Below are 23,357 nucleotides of genomic sequence, written 5' to 3'. Positions count from 1 at the left end.
TGCTTCCCATCCCAGAGTATCTATTGTCCCTGTTGCCCCTGAACTCTCCAACTACCGCAAACAGGATCAGGTCCCGGCGGAGGAGAAGTCTAAGAAAGGAAGACTGTGAAGAGGAGGCAGCTGGGGGGGGAAGAAGGAGGGGGGAGAAGGAGAAGAAGAAGAGGCCAGGTGGAGGAGGGAGGGAGATTGAGAAAAAAAGAAGAGGGGAGAGAACTGAGGGAGTGAAAGATGTGAATTAACAGAGTGCTGGTGAGGTATTCTGGTTGGGGCTGGAGCACGTAAAGTGAGCTGTGGGGCGTGTAAAGTGAGCAGGGGGCTATTTGGGTCGTTTTCACATGGAGCCTGGCCAGACTCCAGAATTGAGCGAGGAAAGAGAGAGAGTGAGAGAGAGAGACTCCTAATGGCTAAGCCTTTCACTAGGCCACACTGCAGTGAGCCGTAATTGAAGGTAATTGTTGGGAAGAGCCGACACACACAGCTTCCCCACTGTTCCCCGGGCTGAGATGGACAAGCCTGGGATGACAGAGAGGGGGGGGGGGAGAAGGTGTGGAGGGAGGGGTGTTGAGGTTGAGGACTTTAGGGAGGCCAGGTGAAGGGGGGGGGGGGAGAAAGAGCAGGAGGATAGTGGGAGATTGCGTTACCCCACAAATACCGTCCCCAACTGTCCTACACGGCATTTGTCTGCTCGCACAATTGCGTAATTGTGTCCCCGCTAAATGGTCAGAAGGCTGCTGCAGCGTCTTGCATGCAGGTGGGCAGGCTCAGGTGACAGACAGACAAAACGGACTGAAAGAGAAATACACAGTAGAAGGAGAAAGTAAGACGGTGCTGAAATGGCAGCATTGGGGCGACCGAAAGCTCACTAACTTAGAAACATCCCAAAAATAGGTCCAAAATTGTCTTTTTTTTTATGAGGCCTACACTGCAGTCCAGTAAATGTTATCTTTTTTTTCCCCACCCAGAACCCTTCAATGAATACATTTCGCTCTTTGTCACACACATAGACAGACATTTTCAAATAGATTTCATGAGGTTGTGCCGAGGCGATGATGTTCATGAGTGTGACTCTGAGCGCTCGTGTGTGTGTGTGTGTGTGTGTGCGTGTGTGCGTGTGTGTGTATGTGTGGGCAGGAGATGGAGGAAATCACCTTCCCCACTTTGCCTAGCCTCCTCGGTTGGATGGGTTTAGCTCCATGAGCGCACTGGAGCAGGAAATCCAGATTCGCAGCCTATCAGCGAAATAGCACATATATGACTCCCCAGCCTAAGACGGTCTAATCAGGCCTGCCAACCCGCTAACTCCACCACCATCATCACCAGGCGCCAGATTGACTCCTGAGCCCAAATCGCAGTTCCTGCTTTACGCCATAAAATGATTCCTGTATTGGTTTCCTCTTAAACCTGGTGAAGCTAATGCAATGTAATGTAAAAATTAGAAGCACATAGCTACTGTGCTGCATGTCAGCAAGTGCAGATTCGACCGGACGAGGCCGAGGGAGCGAGGCTAGGCCGACTGGACTTATTATTATTGAAGAAGATGAGGAAAGAAAAAAAAAATCAACCCAATTACCCAGACCAAGCTACTGTTCTGCAGCCCCTCGCGTGTAAGGCTGATGAATGTGAAATGTTGTAATTTGCGAGTGCAGATAGTGACAGAAAAGTGGCGCTAGATCCAGTAGAATTAGAATTAGAGGAATGAAAGACGGGATCCGATTTTCCCTATCAGAAGTGTTTTTTCCGCTAGCTTTTTTCTCTAAATAAGCTCGCTCATCTTTTATTTCGGAACTAACCTTTTTGCCTTAATTACCGAGTATCTGTGATCCAGGGTCCTGCTTGCCATTGGCATCGGAGGGGCTTTGGTTTAGCACACACATACACACCAGGACAAGCTTTGATAATTAGCAAAGCAAAATGAACTTTAATTCTTTCTTTTCAAATGCTAGATCTGGCCCATAATTACTGCTGTGTAATTAAAAGTCCCAATCAATCTGTTGGATTGCAGAGTCTCAGTGAAAGAACAGGAGAAATTAGACCTTAATCCTCAGAGCTCTGTCTCCCGTCGCGCCTCTCACTTCTCATATCCCCTTCACACGTGTTGTAGCCATTGACATTCACACGCACACATACACTGTCGCACACTTTTACATTTCAGCCCCCAACCCTGAAAAACGAACCCAATTTTAACAGGGAACGCTTCCTTTTTTCCTCCTCTTCACCTCCTCCTGCTAAAAATGTATAATATAATATAGACCATTATGTTCTTTAAAAACTCATTACAGCGTTTGAAATGGGAATCTTGGGAAGTCTGTTTAAATATTGCCTCCTCCACATTGTGCGGAGATGGGGGGAAGACACATCGGGGGACGTGGCATGCAATTAAGAGCAGAATGGATTACTTTCCTTTTTAAAGTTATTGAGACACAATGAAGAGAGAGGCTTTCTCTGTTCCCCCCTCTCATCATCTGTATTGATGGCTCCCCTGTAAGCCCCTCCGCTTGCCCTCTCCCAGTTAATGACAGTTTGCATTTCACACTACAGAAACCAAGGAAAACCCTTTGGCCTTTTCCCGTGAAGAGTGAAGAGATAGAACGGGCAAGAGAAAAGAGGTGTGACAGAGCCGTTTGACTCGGTAGGTCGTGGCTGTCGTGGTGTGGAGAGGAATTAGCCCAAGACAAACATGTCAGAAAGACTAAAAGGCATTACTTCTCTCGCATGTCGTAACAGCCCATTCTTCTCCGCTCACGCCGCCCTGAAAGTCATGGAATCCGAAAAGTTTGCAGCGAGGCAGAAATTACTTGGCTTACTGTATTTATGCGGCCTGGTGTACAGTTGCTGAGGCTTGTAAAAGACTCTGCTGTCAAAAAAGGGGCCTGCTGCTTTTACGGCTTGTAAACTGCACACATTGAGGTTTGGTACTGAACAAGGACACACTAAATATCAAGAGCAGTTTTCATAGTGTAAAACCACAAAAGGTACATGACCGTAGTGATTTCCGTGTGGCAAATAACTGTATTGCTTTTATATTAAGAAGGATAATTGCAGTTTATTGTGACAATGGCCTTTTTTTATTATTGTAATCACTAAGTTAATTGGTGGGTTCTGGGACTTTTGAAAAAGGGAAAAAACAAATCCAAATAATCAAAAGCTAACATCAATTACAGCTGCCATTGCACAGGTAGTGCTGTAAAATATGTATTTGTTTGAACTATATATTTTTATTGAGTTTATCTACAATAGGTTAACATAAAAACACAAGCTGAACCAAAATGCTTCAACATTAAGGTCTTGTATTTAGTCTTGACTAAAGAAATTGACCCTACCACGTAGTATGCTACCGACTTTCTTGCATTGGTCTTTATCAACAATCAATATGACAATGGTGATCCATACACTGGATAACGGCCCAACTTCTGGTACCCACTATATTCCCATGTCTCACCTTTACTTCCTTCTAAACTTCATGCACATAGAAAGTTCTGAGGAACTGGAGTTTGCTAAACTCAAGGAGCCGAACTCCGTCACGGTGGCCTATGTTGCTCTGAAACCACTAATATAATTTTGCATAGGCCCTAAAACGCAGGGCTTATGATTAAACACAGAGCATATATTAAATTAAACCATTTCCCCCCTTTTTAAAAGAAGAGGTTAAAAAATTGCATTAATCGTGTCAGGTAGGAGAAATGGAATGATAATCAGCCTCGTTTGGAGTCTATCCTGCCGTGGTTACGTGGACCGCTAATCCAAAGGCAGCTCCTCTCCTGCACCTGAAAGCCCCCCTGATCCCGGCTGAATTCTAATGATTGAAATGAAAGGCATCAGCATGCCAAATCACATAATGGAAAATCCAGAACAAACGCTATGACCCCCCCACGCAACCCTAGGCCTTTCCTTTCACTGCGCCACATCTTATCTGACTCCTTATTCCATCAGCAGAGGTGCAGCACAATGGAGATACAAGTCATATGTGCGGGACTGAAGATTGTTGTGCTAATCTGTACAGATGCATACAAGGCTTTTCTTATAGATCAGTTGGCTGATATTGTTCTTGTATCAGAAATATTAGACAATGGGTGTAATCCAAAGCCAGTTTGATTGACATATTCATATTTGTATGGTTGGGTTTACAATCCTTTTCATTATTGGTCACATGGGTTTTAAATTTGACCCATGATTAAGGCTTTAAATGCAACATTATAAAACTACCCACCTGTCCCATAGTCCAGGCGATGTACTTAAATTGTGTAAAATTCCAAACTTAGCATTAGAATCAGATTTATTGCCAAGTAGGTATAGACATACAAGTAATTAGCCTTTGTTGTATCATGGTGCTTACATAAACACAGTAAGTGAAATTAAACTGTAAAAAAAGATGTAAAATTAAATGTTTACAAGAAAATAAATATAAAAAGTAACCACAGTAAGATTATGAATAATGGCTCATAAAATATGTGCAGTGTATATAAAAGAAAAAACACATTTAAAAGCTTGGTATTTTAGCACATGTTGCCAACTATTCCTTACAGCACTCAAAAACTGAACACACACACACACACACACACACACACACACACACACACACACACACACACACACACACACACACACACACACACACACACACACACACACACACACACACACACTGGTCCTCCATCACTCCTGCCACCCTTCATCACAGCGGAGCAGCCTAATCACTCACTCTGTATCCTAACCAAAACAAAATGGTGCCAACCAGTAGCTTTTAGCCGTGTTTACACTCCTAACTCCCCACCGCCCTCCCCCCTCTCCCTCCCTCCCCCGGCGGCTCGTGGCGGCATGGGTGATTAATTTGGGCCGTGCAGACAGGTAAACACAGGCCTATTTAGATGGCTTACCCGCCACCATATTTATACTCAACAGGACTAAGCTTCAGATAGAATATCCTCAAAGCTCCCATCTGTTTATTTTCTCTAACTGCTCCTTGAGCTCCGTCCTGACACCCGTCCTCCACCTTCTTCTGCCTCCCCCTCGCGCTAAGCCCGACTCCCTTTCCCTCCTCCTCTCCCATCCCCTCTCCTCCTGACCTGCCTCACTCTCAGGTCAAACACGGGGCATTTTTGTCTTCTTTGTTCGGATGGCCACTTAGTTTGTTTTTTGTCATTTGAATATCTAAGTATATATTACAATTCTTACACGGTTTAACCCATTTGAAGCTAATGCACAAGCAGTAACAATAGTTTGGCTTACTTAAGAAAATGTACCTGCATGTTTTTAGTTTGCATCTTCATGGTTGTTTGCACTCATTGTAAGTGGGTTTGGTAAATAGCAACAGCTACATGTAATTGTATTTATTTAAAGTAAAATTAGATAAGTCAGGCATCATTTTAAAATATTATTTTATATGATGTCAACTCCATTATCTGGTGCTGCTTGTTTAAAGTGCCCTGCTTTTGTTTTACTAATTTGCAGAATTAAACTTGAATTGATATTTATTAGTCGTATTTTGACTATAATTTGGTCTGTTAACCAAACTTGACAGACAACAGTTAAGGAAAACTGAAGTTTGAGTAAGGGATTTTGTTTGTAGATGAGGCAGTAGTTTCTGGAACACATTTTGGCCTTTTGATAAAAAGGATTACAAAAAAACCTCATGAGAAAACAGATATTGGTATGTCACTAATACATTTCAGTGCATTCACCCACGTGCGTACCGTTGCATCATGTACAGTAGCTCCTCTCCCGCTCCTTGTCATGCTTTGCATTCCTGTAGCTGCTGCAAGCATGTAGGCCTGCCCCGCCCCGCCTCCCTGAGGTCAACACCGGGGAAACCAGCCTACGAGCACGAGTCTGGTGAACCCTCAGTCAGCAGGTTCAGAAATGTCACCTCTTTTCATTCCTCATCAATTATTAACTCCAAACTCAATCTTCTTCCTGCCATCTCCTTCTCCTCTCATTATGCAGCCAATGTGCTCCATTAGCTTGTCTGATCAACAGGTGCAGCATGTTACCGTAATCTCTCGTCTAAATGTCTTTTCTTTCTCTTGTGAATCTTAAGTGGATTGTTAGTGAAGAGGACAGCAGTGGGAGGAGGGAGGCCAATGTATAAATCCACTGATACAAGCCCTGCTTAGTGGTATTATGCACATGCATTAAATACATGCATGCATGCAGATTCCTACTTGGAAAAAAATCCCTAATTTAATTACTGATCCACAGATTTTTTTAGTCCTCAATCCGTTCTTTAAAGATTTAGTGTACGCGCGAAACGGCAAACACTCCATACAAATGTTTTCTCTCTCTGTGAGTCCCATCATGCCTTTGGGCAGGGATAATTACTTATCAACACTAGAGTTGCTTAAAGGGGTGTCCAAGAGCACACAGGCTGTCTGTTTGTCTGGGGATTTTTATTCCACCACCTCGTGGAGATGATTTTGTCTATTATCTCCGGTGGATTTGCTCCTCTCTTCATCTGCAGCGCATTACTGCAGTCATAAAGCTGCAAGGTCAGGGGAAAGGGAGGGAAGGATGAAAGGAGGGAGGGGGGGGGGGGGGGGGAGTCATCTCCTCTGCCTACACTGGAGCTTAACCCAGCAGAGATGAACGATACAGTAACCTACCATACACAGTGATAAATCAGCGAGTGTGGTCAGGTTAAATATCCATCACCATCTTTATCATCAGCGCTGCTATCGAGATGACCGTTTCTCTGCAGTCAGAGCCGAGAGACGGGCAGGAGGAGTGAGAGGGAGATGGGACATGCGACAAAGGTCTTAGAGGGATGGTTCATCTCAGAGAGAAGATACATGCTTCCAATGTAGTTCATAAAAGCTTTAACCCACTGTTCTGACATACTATTAGGAAGTTTATGGGATGAACTGAAAGAAAACATGACACATTTCTGGAAACAATTCATACAGAATCAAACAATTACACTATCTCCTGTTTTTCCTGCTATTTGTTGCGTCTAAAAACATCTATTAGTAGTTTTTGAAGTGTGCGTTAAAGGCAGTGGTGGCGTTGAGTTAAGCACAGTACAATTGAGGTACTTGTACTTTACTTGAAAATACATTCATGAAACTTTGTACTTCCACTTCACAATAATTTATTTTTTACTCCACTAATTATATTTCTACAGCTGTACTTACTTTAAAATTCCAATATATTATTATGGATTAAGCTTCCCAGCAGAATACTAAGTTGCTGAAATTAGTAATACTACACATTATTGTATCACCTATTATAATAAATAAACACAATTTTAGTATTTTGAATGGGTGTATGTATATTTTGATACCAATACTTTTGTACTTGTTCTTAAGCAAGATTTTAAATGCAGCACTCCTTTTTCTAGCACTGCTTAGAGGAAACAGTCTTGCAGAAATCTCTTCATCACTGCTGAGAGACCAGCTTTAAGCGATGCACCTGTGCATTCCTGCAACAGTTTTCCTCAGGCTAATGTTTCTTCTTGCTCATAAACACAAGTATTTTCAGCTCCTCTACATGCAGAGTGTCAGTCTACTCAAACTTTACAGTGAAACAGAGAAAGCTACTCAACTGGTTCCTCCTGTAGAATAAGCCTCAAAAGAACTGAATGAAAAGCACCAACAGACAACTGCCGAATAAATGTCAAAATATAAATTAAGTGGGCCCAGTGTGGTCGGATAAACATTGTTTAAGCGTATGACTATTTGCACATTAGTTTGTGAACATGAGCACCTGGAAAGGTCTAAAGAAAATATAAAATTGCATAAGGAATAAGGAGTCATTCATTCAAATTGTTGCTGCGAACCCCCAATATTTTGTCATCAGAATCAGAAACGGGTTTATTACCAGGTAGGTTGACACGTAGGAGGAATTTGACTTGGTTTCGTGGTGCATACATAAAAGTAAAAACACAGATAGAGAACTATTTTAAGAACACTATAATAATAACTATAATAACAAAAATATAGTAAAATAAAAAATAAAATAAAGCAGTATTTACATTGAAATTGAATGGAATAAAAGATGTGCAGTCATATTGTTAACGCAGCCTATACATGAGTATTCAAAGTTTGGCAATGGTAAAGTGCATTCTGGGAAACTGAGAAAGTAGACTGTAATTGGTTGATTTTAACAGATTAACCATGTATCAAAGGCGTGAGTATCTAAATGATATTTCGTAAATGGTCACGATCAGTAACGTAATCCAGCATGATCCAGTCTTGGTCGGCTGCAGTGCGAGTCCCTGCAGAGCGCTGAAGGTAGCTGAGGGTCATCCATTCTATTCTACATGCAGACACAGTGCAGCTAATGCCATACTTCACAGCCCAGCCTTAATCAGCCGCTGCACTGACAATGTAATTATGGAAGTGTCCAGGCACTGCAGTCAGCCGGGGAATTCTAATTATTTACAAGGCTGAGAAGGAGAGCCGACGGTTCATCTGAAACCAACGACCCACTCTCTCTGCATCCAAAATCATCTCGAGCGCACGGCCGCACTGCAGGCAAGCCGTTATGAAATACACACGTGGTGAGGAGAGACGCAAACAGGAGACACGACTCCATGACTCCAATCCAAATGAACAAGGAAGCATTTCACCAACACAAATTTGAATTCTGCAGATTACCTTGATTGAAGGCAGTTGGTGGAGTCAGTTGTTTGTGTCTTGGTTGACTAAAAGCTTTATTAGTTAAGTCTTGGGTTTGTGGGGGGGTTTTCCTTGAAAACTTGGTATCAGTTATCCCAAGAAATTAATTTAGAAATATGTTAGAAATTACTTTTTTTTTGCAGCTGTTTTTACATCATAATTTATTAGCTGCTCTGATATTAGTGTTACTATCTTGGGATTCTCTTGTTTTTTACTCTGTATTTGTTATTTTCTCAGTATTCTTCAGGTATTTGACCTAAACCTGCAGACGTATTATATTAGTGTATGAAATTATATGTTCATGTGCAGGTTTTTAAACATGGTGACTGAAATTCTTCACACTTGCCAATAGCTACAGATGCACCCACAAAGGTTTACCTCTCCAAATTGAAGGCATGCAATACACACACACGCACACGCACACGCACACGCACACGCACACGCACACGCACACACCCACCCACCAGTCCTTTTTTACTAGCTTGATTTCAAACCTGTTTTTTCTGAGCCCACGATGTGTATTAACTTTGTTGAATACAACAATTCAACAAAGTTAACTTTCTGTATATTTCAACACCAAGAAGAAGAAAAGAAAACATACTGTAGGTGTGACGGGTAACCAATAACCTTTCAGCAGAGAGCACCCAACCCAACACCCTGGGCTTGTAGTCTTTATCCTCTCCACTTCACACGGCAGCTGCAAGAGAGAGGGTGTGTGTGTGTGTGTGTGTGTGTGTGTGTGTGTGTGTGTGTGTGTGTGTGTGTGTGTGTGTGTGTGTGTGTGTGTGTGTGTGTGTGTGTGTGTGTGTGTGTGTGTGTGTGTGTGTGTGTGTGTGTGTGTGTGTGTGTGTGTGTGTGTGTGTGTGTGTGTGTGTGTGTGTGTGTGTGTGTGTGTGGTGTGTGTGGTGTGTGTGTACAGTAAAAGCCTAATCTAATCACCACACACTCATAGGTTCCTCCAGGTGTATTACTGTACCAGGAGTGTAATGCAGAGGGACAGATAAGTAATATTGATCTGATGCGGCGATTGTCACTCTGTTGCCTGCCTTGAATAGCTAATCTCTTTTCTCACGGGTCAGAGGGAAGAAAAGGCGACAAAGGCTGCAGGTTTACCCACGGCCAATCGATAAATTGTTTTCAACGTGGGCTGATCAGACACCAGCCGATGTGAAATTGTATCTCCCAGCTGTTGTTGGCAGAAGCAATGGAGTTGATGAGGATGTTGATAGTGCTGATGGACAAGTTTTGTGTACTTTTGACTGTGGATTGTGGTATTAGAACACCAATGAGTACTGCATAATAAACGCTTGATTTATTTTCTAGTTTATAATTCAAGGAATCTTAATCTCAATGGATTTATCTGTACAGGAAATTATTGTCTTAATGACTTTGTGTTTAAAGCGAGCTTTTCAGACTGCTTTATAAAGCCTCTGAATTATAGTTTTATTTCATATTAAAGATAATATCTTTGGGTTTCATAAAAACAAAACTAGACCTTTTAAAGGACATCCTCTTTGACTTTGAGAAGCTGGGATGGACACATTTCTTACATTTAATATCAATAGATTAATCAATGATTTTAATGTAAATATGATGTCCTAGAATTGAAAGAACTTTGTCAAACACAGTACCAATACCCTGCCCTATTTTCCTGCCCCAATTATTTCCTTTGAATTAGTTTTCGAGTACTTCAAAAGATGAGGCATAATGTTTTCACTACCCTTATGATCATCCTTAAACCCCTCACATATACCTTGCCAACCTTCGGGGGTTTCCCAATCAGAAGGATGTGGTCCATGTTAAGTTTCTGAACCCGTCTTTATAATGACATTAAGAATGAGAGCAGACTGCTGCAGCCCCCTTGTTTTTGTATGTGTGGTCAAGGAGCCGTTAGAGATTCAGTTTGTACCTTAAAGGTCACAAGGTCACAGTGAAAGGGAAGAGAGCCGAGAGTATTCCGTCTTCAACATTTCAGGGTGAGGTCCTCTTGTATCTACTCTCATCACCCCCCCTCTGTACACACATCTGTCACCCTTTCCTCCGCCACATCTCCACCTGGAATGAGAAAGGAGGGATTGATGCGGCGAACACGCCACAGTAGTTTCCATTTACCAAGACCAAACATCAGCAGGCATATCTCTGACACCAAAGGGTCTGCCTGGGTGCCCCCTCTTTTTCTCTCATTCTCATCCCCCCCCCCCCCTCCTTTCTCCCTCCTCTCCCTTCCCTTACCCCCGCCATCTCTGTTTAATATAGAAGCTGGAGATGAAAAATGGTGTGCTTTTGTTTATTTGCCACCGATGCAAATGCGACCACAGCAGGATTAGTGAGTTCTCCATCTCTTTGCTGATAGCGGTGGGAAGAAAGAGGGGATTTTTATGCAAAAAAGATCTCTCCCACCCTTGCTATGACAATTGCAATGCATCACTTCATAGACAGTTTTTAATCTGTTTCAAACCAACCACACTTTGAACTGCTGGGAATGTGAGATATACAACTGTGGGTATATGCGTGTGTGTATGCCTGTTTGTGTGTAAAAGAGAGTACTTGTGTGTATGTGCTGTATGTGTTTTCCTGTGATTAATCTTTGGAGTTGGTTTAAGCACACTGCTGACACAGCACAGATCTCCCTCTCTTTCCTCTCCGGCTAACTTTGTCTCTCTGTCTGAATGCCCTTGGATTTAGCTTTGAATAACAAAAAGTTTGTGTCCTAATTCACTGTTGGTCCATTGTGTACAACTTTTCGTTCGCTGAAAAGAACACTTAACTCTGGGCCTGTAAATTGATCTTTAATCAGAAATCTGCACGGCTTGAGCTACTTAGATTTACAGTAACGACTCACGTATCCCTCTGTACAATCCAAGCCTGTGAATTAGAAAAGAAAATGTTTCTGAAAGCTGCACGAGGACAGATTTGTTTGTAGAAATCCTTCTTTTTCTGTAGGTGTGAATGACAAAGACATGCTGAGAAGAATGAACAATCCATTCAATGAAATGTCAAATAATTATTTATATTTTGATGCCAAATGGACTATTGGAACTACATTTGCAAGCATTCTCCCAACTCACTTCAGATTTTCCAATATACGAGTAAATATAGATTCATTAGAAGGCGATGCAGACATTGATTAATTTGAATTATTTCACTGACTTGGCCTCCTTTGGTTTAAAGTATCACATAAAAGCAACATTCACAAACATGAGGATACTTCTATTTTAAATATCTAGCTTTTACTCAATATCGAAGCCAACTTAATATAAACTAACTAACTCAGGTTGGAACTTATATTGTTTTTAAATTGCAATTCTCGTTTAACAATTGAAAAGTGACGTTGTCATGGTAGCCTGGGGGCAAAGGTGTCAACCATAAATCGATGGTTTTTTGCATGGTGTTTTCCCTTGAACTCCCCTAGTTTTCTTTCATCTCGCTGCAAAGAGTGACAGTGCCTAAAAACATAAATACTAAAAAAGCAATGTTGTCAAGTGATCCTTGATGAGTCGACTCAAATTGACATAAGCGGACAATAATGGAGTGAAATAAACTCCTAAACAACTACAAAATAAATCAGACGCTTTATGTTCCATTCCAAGAACCTTTTGATAGCGTGTTAATAGATGAGTAGTGAGCATTCCTGTGTGTTTATTCTGAGAGCAGATTTCTGACATTCCCATATCTTCCCAACAATGATAAAGGCTCAGTTCATGCATATCAAGTTGTTGTTAATTTATAGAGACGGCCTAAACATGTATCTTTGTAGAAATGCATCCAATTTCAAATATTTCTTCTGTAGCAAAGAAGTATATAGCAGAATAAAAGAGATGGGTGTGTTTCCCCGGAGTCCATTTCCTCATAAATAAAGCCTGTCTGCTTACTTTCCTTTGCATGTTCCTTTGATTCCACGTATTCAGACGCGTCTCAGTGTCAGATCAAACCTTCAAACATCCATCACCTAACCCTCAGGAGAAAGGAGGAAATGCCAAAATCCCAAAGCGTCATCAGAACACGCTTTACTGTTGTCGCTCCGACAGACAGATACAGCAAAACTCAGAGTTTCCGTTTAGGATTTCTGACTGACTACACAATTATCAAGGGCTACAGGCGTATGACTGCATATCATGAAAAGGGAAGAGAAAAGGGGGTAAAAGGAGGAAAACACGGGCCTGTTTATCTTTCTAGCCACTGTTGGCGTCCTGAGGAGAGCGTCTGGCTCGGGGTAGATACCAATGGGACGACACAAAGGCGAGATAAAGCGTTAAGACATTTTTTACTCATCAAATTTAATAAGTCTCATCTCAGACACGCAGGTATTCAGCGCGGTGCTTTCAGGGAAAAGGTAAACACATCCATTTTGTAAGCTCCCCCAAAAAACACACACCTCAAACCAGCAGCTGACATGCATTCTTAACGTGTCAGGGTGACAATAAGATACACTATGAATAATAGAATAAACAGATACATATTTTTCTCATATTCCTCTCTCTCCCTCTGTAGTTGACACCTTGGCGACGTGATAAAGCCCACATCAGAAATACTTTACTTCCTGCGGCTCCGCCCTTCCTTCCTTTCGTTCTCGGCAGGCTTACCTGTGCCCCGCTCGACTGACACCTAGCATTCGAAACAGCCGGGATTTAATCAGTCGTCATTATGGCTGAGGAGAAAGAGGCTGTGGCACAATGCTGACACAAAGACAGTCTAAGGGGATCTTTGTGCTGTAAATGTGCTTCTCACAGTGGCTGTGTGACAGCTGACGGTGAGTCGCTGAAACACTGATCCACTGTTTCCTTGTAGAGACATCAGGGTGAATACAGAGGTGCCATGGCGTGCGCTGAAAGCTGCCTCAAAGACCTGAATGCTGCACAACACCTGCATGGCTGCTGTGGCGGATTAGGGTGTCAACACACACAATGGCTGAGGGAACTCAATGCCTTTTGACTCGCCTCGTAACCCCCCCTCATATGCTCTCTGACGTCCCCCATTGTCAACCGCTCTATTTTATTTATCACCGCAACAGCTCACTGGGGAATTAAGGGGGAAAGAAATGGCGGCAGGTTATTGAAAAATATTTATACACCTTGAAAAATAAACATTTTTCAGTTAAAGTTCATTTGAGACAGGGATTATCCTAAAGGGGTGGCAGAGGTTGTTGTTTCCTGTTTCCTGCACTTCGGGGACTTCGATGACATCTGTCTCCGGTGCAGCAAGGAGCCAGAAAACAAGATGGCGGTAAAAAACAAACGGAGGAGGACGAAGAAGTCCATTCCAGCGCAACAGATGGAGCCGAGAGCGGGTGAGGAGAAAGAGGAGGAGAGCGGGGAAGGATAAGGGAAGGCTGGTGAGTCTTCGGCAGGAGAATTTGGCAGGATGGCAAAGAGTGTCGGAGCCTGGCAATGCCACAAAGAGCCGTGGCTCTCCATCCAGCTCTGCTCCACACCTCTCTGGCAGACATGCCATCACAGGCTTTGTTTACATGGGTCTGTGCACTACTGGGAACCTTGAGCAAAATAAAGAATGAGGTGCAGTAGATGTGATGTGTACAACTGCCCTATTATGCCATGTTCATTTGGTTTGCTCTACGTTCTTGGTACTGAGCACCATTGCTGTGGTGCTTTGGCACTGACTACAAACACATAATGAAAAATGTTGCCATGACAAAGCAAAGGTGTATTTTACTGTATGCAAACTGGATGATTTACTGTGTGCTGAGCAATTTTATTTGGAACCAAACCACTTAGAAAACACACACAAAGGCTGAATATACATTTACATATTCATATTTGTTTACTAGGTACCGAGTTAAAATAAAAAAATCTGTAGTTAATTGAAAGAACACATTTTTCCAGTTCTTACTATACGCATCATAAGGTAAAAATAATGCGTATAGTATCCACTCCGTGATTTGCATCAAAGTTAACGTTGAATTAGTTATTTCTTGGCCTGCACTCTTCCACTAAGTTTCATTCAGTTTTCCCATAATCCAGCTGACAAACAGACTGGGGCACATTGAAGGTGCTTTTTGGCTCTGCCTAAATTGTGCAGCAAATCTAATTTGACATTACAAAAGTTTTGAGATGTCCCGAACAAACAAAAAATAAAATGATGTACTATCGTTAGCGTGTAGAAACAAACCATCATGAACAGCACACACACACATTTTCTCAAATGCACAGACACATTAGACTTTCAATAATCCCCCCTGAAATATATTAGTAAAAGAGCTCCCAGGATGAATAGGTAACTCCAGTTTAACTCGACTCGCACTCTATTTTATCCTAGTCGGAGTAAATCTCGTTAACACGGCAGCAGCCTCCCTTCCTCTGCTGCCCTTCAGTGACGGTGTTGGCAGTAACAGTGATGCAGTAATGGTATCAGAGACTGAGGCCCTAAGCGCCGGGCTTTGACGGCCTGCCTGCCGATGATGGATGTCTTCAGAAACTAAACTACTCCGTCCTCTGCACCCCAGAGTGCTGCTGTTGCGTGTTGGGATCCCCTCTGCAATGCCACAATGGATATTTGAGACTGGGAGTGTGTGTGTGTGTCTGAGAACATGCATGTAGATTCCTTTAAAGTGTTTGCATGTGCTCTGTGTAGTTTTCTGCACACATGTGCTCAGACTTAGTGTGTGTGTGTCCTGCTTGAATGAACTTGGGAGAGTGGAAGGCTCTTAGCGTGGAATGTGAGGGATGTTATATAAACACATTACCAACAGTACCAACGTACGGCCATACACACTGCTGGCGCCAGCCCCACACTGCATTAGCTGACATTTTATACAAAAATGGTGAAAATGGAGCCTCTGGTGAGAACCAGAAACCCTCCCTGGCTCTCTCAGACTCTGTTTGGGTTGGAGTTGTTCTCTTTTTAGTCTCCTTTCACTTTTGATTGCTGACTCTGCCTCCCAAAGGGACTGTCATGAGGTGCTGCGGTCATTCAGTCTGCTTATATGACCTGACAATTTAAACGGGAAGTCTAAAGGATTTGGTAATTTACATCAAATACAGGAATAGGAAATTAGTCGGACCTAACTGGATCTGGTTACATGACAGCGTGCAGAGTACAAATGTGCACTCACTCCAGCACATAAAAGCATCTCCTGTACATAAACACACTAAAATGCACCAATAAATGGTAAACAAATGCAGGGAAATGTGCACACTCACAATCAAACGTACACACGTGTTCTGCCGTGCACACCAAAACGAACACACCGACTTTGAAGAAGCAATTAATTCCAGATAGCATGGACATGAAAGGCAGCAGGATGCTGTGAACATTAAAAGGCACAGAAGCCGAAGCTTTGCTTTCCTGCGTGTCTTTAAGGCTTTCTCAATCCAGGCCCTTCCAAATAGGATTCAATAATGTCCAGGTTGCTTGTTTTTAACTTCAAAGATTTCTCACCAAACGGCTTAAGTCCAACAGAGAGCGAGGAAGAGAAGGGAAACACTGACAACTCATTAAATGTCAACGTTCACTTTATTACATTGTACTCTGCTTTCCTGTGCCACCAAAGTGGTTTCACTCATGACATGGGAAAGAGAGTTAGAAACCAGCTCTCATGCTGTTGGAGATTCATGAAATCAGACATTGCAGGACAAATGACCAGCAGAGCAGGCAGAGGCTGGGGAAGGCTTTGAAATGTGTGCTGCTGGCCAGCGGGAATTCAAGAGGTGCTTATACAGAAACAAGTGCTGGAAAGGAGGGGAAAAAGTGATCAAAATATGAGTTAAAATGGTCAATTCCATCAAGTACCATACCACTGTTCATGTCCCATATGGAACCAAATGTCAGAGTTGACTTATTTTTACAATAAATAACCTAGGTAATGTACTTAACTTGGGTCAAATTTGTTACATGTTCCACCTAAGTTGCGTCACAAACCCTTAATTTACGCCATACCATGATCTCTGACCAAAACTAAACAAATGTGTTTGTGGCCTAAACCTAACCAAGTAGTTTTGCTGTAATTCACAACTTTAAACACATGTTATGCAACTTTTTTTGTGTAATTCAGACTGCAGTTTTGTTCTATGAAAACATCATATTTTTAAAGACCCCTGCATTAATGTTGATCGTTTGTATCGTCCTACAACTATCTAACACTTTTAATTTCAATTTATATAAAGATGCATATTGTTTGCATTGCAGTGATATCATTTCGCAATATCTTTCCCTGAGATGATGTTGAACATGCATGACATGCATGTAAACTGAAGACGCAGGTCTTGGCCCGTCCATCAAACACTTTGCGCCTCCTGAGTTTTGATATGTGCTGCAGAGGCAGAACAGAATCCACACTGGCAACACAAGCCATCCGCAGAGAAGAAGGAATTGTGTTACAGGTGATCAAGAGGGAGGACAGGGAAAAAAAGAGCGGTGACAAACCTGTCTGCTTCTTATGAATTTATGAAACAGATCGTCTCTCACTTCCTCTTCTTCTTCCACCCTCCATGTCCGTTAACCTCCTCGTAAAGAAACAAATGTTTCATCAGCGGGGAACGAGCACACGGGGATGTTTAACCAGGCGAATGGAGTGCTCCTCCTTCTCCTGGGCCGCCAACAAACCGCTGGCTGGGAGAGCGGCCAGGAAGAGACGCAAGAAAGCCCGTCTGAATGTCAGCTGGCTGCCATCTCCCAACAGACACACACACACACACACACACACACACACACACACACACACACACACACACACACACACACACACACACACACGTCCACAAACATCAGCATGCAAGTACACGCAGCACTATACATACAAGCAAACACATTCACCCTGTCACGCTGTTCATGCTCGGAATCAGAGAGTGGACTACACACTGTCAAACACACACTGGTACACATGCACAACCAGAGTCCCCTGGCAGCGCGGGCCTGTGATACTGAGGCTGAAGGAATTTGCTGTGGATTACTTCTGGACTGAGGCGGGCAGCTTTGGCAAGGAGCAGCCAGGCCACTTTGAGGATTTAACCAGCAGCAGCAGCCACTGCCTCCCAAAAGCCCCGGGAGCCGCCCCAACACACACACACACACACACACACACACACACACACACACACACACACACACACACACACACACACACACACACACACACACACACACACACACACACACACACACACACATTAAAATCGTCTTTTAATTTGAGGTCAAATCTAACTCATTTTATCTGTGAATGTTAACACCTCCTTCCCTCCGCCACGCCCCAACGAAGCTGCTCATCTCAGAATACTGTGTGCAAAAATGGGTGATTGTAAGAGTCAGAAAAAGCATGCGTTCACCCCGTGAACTTTTGCACAAAACGCTCTCTGGCACTTGGACTTCACACAACAGAAATCCCTCCAATTTATTTTCTCAAACTTTCCCCCCCACATCCAAGGCTCCTCAGTCTGACGTGAAAATCTATATATTAATCATCCTTTCATAAGTGATGAGGGCAAGGAGAAAACTGACTGGAAAAGAAAACCAGGAGCGGAAAAAAAAATCTGTGAAAAGAGCAGCGGAGAGTGGATGGAGGAGTCGGGTTTCAGTAGGGGGCAATGCAAGGCTACGCACCGAGAGAGCTGAGGCTGACTGCTCCCAGCAACACACACACACATCATCTCAGAAATCAGCCATACCACTGTATTTACTCCGCCTTTATGCCACATCAATGGTATTTGCGGAATGACCAAAACATCAGCGTCATGGTCAGCATTTCTCGATACCACAGGAAGTGCTTCGGGCAACTCGGGGCATCCCTGAAAATAACCCCAGAGTAAAATAGACGTTGAAAACAGGACAATATTTGACATTTGTGACAATGTCTCTAGCTGTATTTATTTGCAAACAAATTAATGAATGGCAGAAATCTAGTAATTACTGTTTACTTTACCTGCCCGTTGCTGTCTTTTATTTCTCTGTAAATTATTGTGTGCAAACCTCGAAATCGGAGCTAAACATTTTTCATAAATTATTACGCATTTAATATTAAAGTGTGCATCCCGCTTTTTCCCCCTCTGCCGCTCCACATCCACACTCATCAGCAGCTTTTAATCTAGCCAGAATTAGCATATTCAAATGGTTTTCCTAATGACTTTCATCTGGCAAAAAAGGTAATTTCATACACGAGAGTAGCGTTCAACTTTGAGGCGGCAAAGACAAAGCTGAGTGCAGGGGGCTAAAGATGCAGCGGTGTGATTGCCTGTGCAGTAAACGCTTTTCAATAAGGTTGCTTTTAATTGAACATATGCGCTTAAACTTTGAACTGTAAACGCTGCCGTCCTATATGTGCAGGAGGCGCTCAGGGGAGAAGGAGCAGTTAGTGCTGGTGTAAATGGCATATCACAGGCTAATACTGGGGAGGGAATGGGAGGATTCAAATGATCAGGCCACTGTTGGGTGGAGATGGCTGGAAAGCACATTAACACACACACAACACACACTGACACAAACTCTTTTGAAATGTTATTCTTGAGTACAAAAACAATTAAGAGCAGTGGTGCTTTGATGTTCAGTGCTGCCCCGCAGGTCAGGAGGGAGAGTGTTTCTTTATCTTAATTGAAAAAATTAAATCATTAACCTGATGCCACCGTTTCTGAATGACAAGTCCTCTGCTTTTCACTCATTCCCCAGCTCACCCTCAACGAGCAGCGACAGAGAACATAAAGAGACATGCTCGAGAAGAAAGTAGGGGGAGAAAAGAAAGACAATTTCAATAACAGAAGAAAAAGAAAGTTTAGTGGGTGTAATTTGATTAATAATGCTAAACGGAGGCTGGGAGGGGGCAAGATAGGACCGGGGGAACAAATTAGCCAGCACAGCTGGGGAAGGACTCCGTTCGGCAGCGTATCAAAGGCTCACAACACCGCCTTCCTCCTCCACGCCTCCGCAAACTCAAATTGAAATTCGGTATCTTGTCATACGAGCTTCAGAAGTGTCTTCCTTTATTGAACAATTCTTTTTTTCTTTAAAATGTTACTCTCTCACTCTTTCATTTGAAAATGGGAAGTCAAAATTAGTTATTTAAACCGATCAATAGTATTATTCTAGCCAAAATAAGATATAAATCATATTTTTTGTACGTGTCACTGTGTTATTCAAGCGGATCAACAGTGTAGAGCAGCATGAAGACTCAGATGAAGCAGCTCATAAGAAGCTTAAGTGACTCATATGAAATCAGCCTGTTTACATCAGTGATTTTGAGTGAAACCAAGAAAACATTCTGATACAATTAACCGTGGAGATGTGATGTGATTTTCCAAAAGATGTTTCATTATGTTCAAATGCCCACGACATGCACACATATATTTCCAGATAACAACTTGGCCCGTGCTTAGATAGTGGATAAGTGTGTGTTTCTGTGTGTGTGTGTTGGGAGGGAGTGGGAGTCAGCTTGTCATAACACATCTAGCATTTAGCAGGCTAATCGTGGGAGACGACCATGTTGTTTTGATCACCTGTAGTATTACGGTTAATGTAAATAAAGTCTTACACTGGAGGCCTGTCACTCCGCCTGTCTGAAGAGGGAGGGTGGTGGTAGTGGTGGAGGGGGGTGACCAAGGTAAGAAAAATCACTTCTTCTTATCTCCTTTCCTCTGACCTGAAACAGTCAAACTGCGGAGCATGAAGTCACAGAGAAAGGAGCTGGTGGAGGGGAAAACACACACAGGAGTAATCTCGATGGGAGACATTTAAAGAGGCTCCGCGCTGCGATACATCATTGTCAAATTAGTCGTGATACTTCGGAGTAATTACCATAAATAAACAACATCTTGGTGAAGAACATTTGTGACACAACAGTGGAATTCAAGTACCCTTTACCTAGGAAAACCATACTGTTTTAAACACCCCAAGGTCCACATTTGACTATATTATGAGCAAAATATAGGTATCAATATTTTTTACGTATGTTGTAGTATTATTTTGAATAATTACAGATCCAGTTCCCGTTAGCAAATTACTTAAACCACAAAATATGAAATGTACCATGATGTAAGACAACCAAAAGTGTTTACACAGTTTACAAGGTGCAACCATCAAATCTATGGCATAGTTGTTTGTTAAATGATTGATTATAAAGATATACCGAATAATATCTGTCTAAACTAGACTTACTGTTGCAGGTCTAATTTTGTGATATACATTTTCAGTTCAATCATGATATTCAGTTTTTCTTGTAAACTAGTTAAATTGAACTCTACTTTTTTCAAAAAGTATACGTTGAATCGTATTAGGATTTTAGTAATTTAGTATTTTTTAATGTATTGATTTCTTTTTTTCTTTTGCTCTGATGCTTCAATTGTTTCTCAGCATTCTCTCTTGGTCTTTTGGTGCATTTGTACCACAAACCAATTTTCCCACCAAAACCTGAGCAAAGTGTAAAATGCCACCTGGTTTAGTCAGTTTATCATCATGGAAATGTTCTTATTTGTTTACAGTAATTACACTTGTGTCTTCGAGGTAAAGTGCTGATGATTGATTGATGACAAAACTTGAAGGAAAGGGGGGGGCGCCGTGTTCGTTGACTTTTGCCCTGCACCTGTGTTTCATCTGCGGTTTAGCACACATGCTGTACAGTATGTTGCAACAGTCACCTCAAAAGACCAGCAGAAAGCTTTCAAGTCACTATCTCTTTCCCACTGCACATGTTACCTGTAATCTGCCATCTGGGCCAAAAGTCCTCCAGTGGAACTTCCAATAGTGCTTGTCATTTTATTTTTTCCATCTGATATGGCAACTCTATGCAAAGAGTGGTTTAACACACACAAAATACCAGAGATGTTTGGCTTTCATTGCCATCATTAGAGCTATTCTTTAACAAATAAATCCCTATTTCGAGTGCATATTCTACATTGGTTAAAATATAACAATATCCCTATGCAAACACGAGAATATTAGTGACAGAGGAGGCATTGTGAGAGCGAATGAACATACTTTTAGTTCATCTCAATGTGTAATGATGTCTTATAATCCCACATCCATAGCTGCGCTGACTCCAGCAGGCCACACCCATATGTGGAGAATATAATGACTTTATATTCAGTTGAACGGTACACAATATAGTTAGATTATGCTTATTCGTCCCAATACATAAATATGTCATCTCTCGGGCAAAAGCTCTCGATTGTGCCTTGAATGAGGCAACAGGATCCCAGTGCACAATCATCTCTGTCCGTGAGTCTTTCAGAAGTTGAAGGATTTCATACAACACTTTTCACCGCCGTCTTATTTTCTTCCTTTTGAAAGAGAGGGAGTTGATTTTTTTTTCTTCGCCTCCCTTCTTTCCCCCCCATACGGGTTTAACTTGGGCTATTTCAACCCTGCTGAAAAAAGTAAATGTGTTTCTAGGCTGCTTTCAGTCTGAGCTGCACAACTTATCTCGCGCTTCCTCTTTGTTATTAAATGCAGTGAGCGAATGATCGGCGTTTCTCTAAGGGACACAGTGAGGCAAAAATCTAAATGGGGAGGCACACTCCCTGCATTACCATAAAAAAGGGGAAAGTGGTGTGTGTGTGTCTTTGTAGAGGGTGGTAGAGACTATCTCATGTGGGGGTGGGGGGGGGGTCGTGAAGCCCTTATCGGTTCACCAACAGGAGAACGGAAATGATTAACATCTAATTTAACCCAATCTTCTGTTCAATAGGCCGCCATTCAAAGGGACGCATCTATATGTATTTAAGAGGTAATCACTGGTCGGACCCCCGCTCTCACACTCCCCCCTCCCTCCCCTTTTGTGAGGCGGGATGACACACAAACATATTTCCATCTGAAAGCCAGGCCTTGGTGGCTATATTTCTGTAGGAGAATCGCTGGTGTTATTGTTGGGTTGTTTGTGTGGCGGGCCTCACTGTACTCGCAGCATGAGTGTGTGTGTGAGTGCAAATGCATCCGTGTATGTAAATGCTGTCAGGAGATATGTGGTCTGTATTCAGTAGCCTAGTATACTGAGTAATGCTGAGGATGTCTCCAGTCAATTATAAATCTTTGTTCAAAGAGTAATAAAGCAGTTTTTTTACAATTCAGGAAATGTTCAGATTTTCTCCATGTGATGCAGAGTGTCTTAAATCGATTTTAGTATGGAAGTATCCCATAGTGCACAGTAAAAGTGAGGCTTATGAAGAACCCATCTAAAATGTACCCATCTATGATTTGTATGTTGTAATTGTAATATTTCTTTAATCATGTTAGCTGTACCTGGATCCCTTGCTGCTGAGGCTGTCTTAGGTTTTAGAGGAATTGTAGAGGAAAGATGAAACGTGAGGGAATCAAGTTTCGTGATTTGGGGACATATCGGCTGAAAGACATTTCTATCAGTTTTACTAACTTTACTCTCCAATACCTGTCCAAGTCTAATGCTGTCCAACATATTATATACCTCTCCGTCCTCTTTGCAGTAGTTTGACCGTACGCAAAGTTGAAATTGCAGCCTTTGCGGTGTAAATTCATAACATGCATTATATCAGGTATTATCAAAGAGATGCAAGTTTTGTCATGATAATTTTCCCTCTTTTTATAACTATAGTGTTTGAATTCCCTCCTTGCCTGTGAGTATGGGAAGAGGACACATTTTCAAGCCAACGCTTTCATCCTTATGTCTTTCAAATCTACCAGAAGAAGACTTTCAGATTAAAAAAAGAATATATTTTTTTCAAAGATTGCCTTGACAAAATGCAAGGATAAGTGAGAATGGAGTGTGAAGAAGAATCCAGGTCACTTTTGAATGGAGATGAGAGAGTGTGTGTGGAGGGAAGGGGGCTACTGAGCGTCAGG

Source organism: Trematomus bernacchii, unplaced genomic scaffold, assembly GCF_902827165.1.
Source record: "Trematomus bernacchii unplaced genomic scaffold, fTreBer1.1, whole genome shotgun sequence".
Classification (NCBI taxonomy): Eukaryota; Metazoa; Chordata; class Actinopteri; order Perciformes; family Nototheniidae; genus Trematomus; species Trematomus bernacchii.
The sequence above is the reverse complement of the archived record's forward strand: the minus strand, read 5'-3'. Positions refer to the sequence as shown.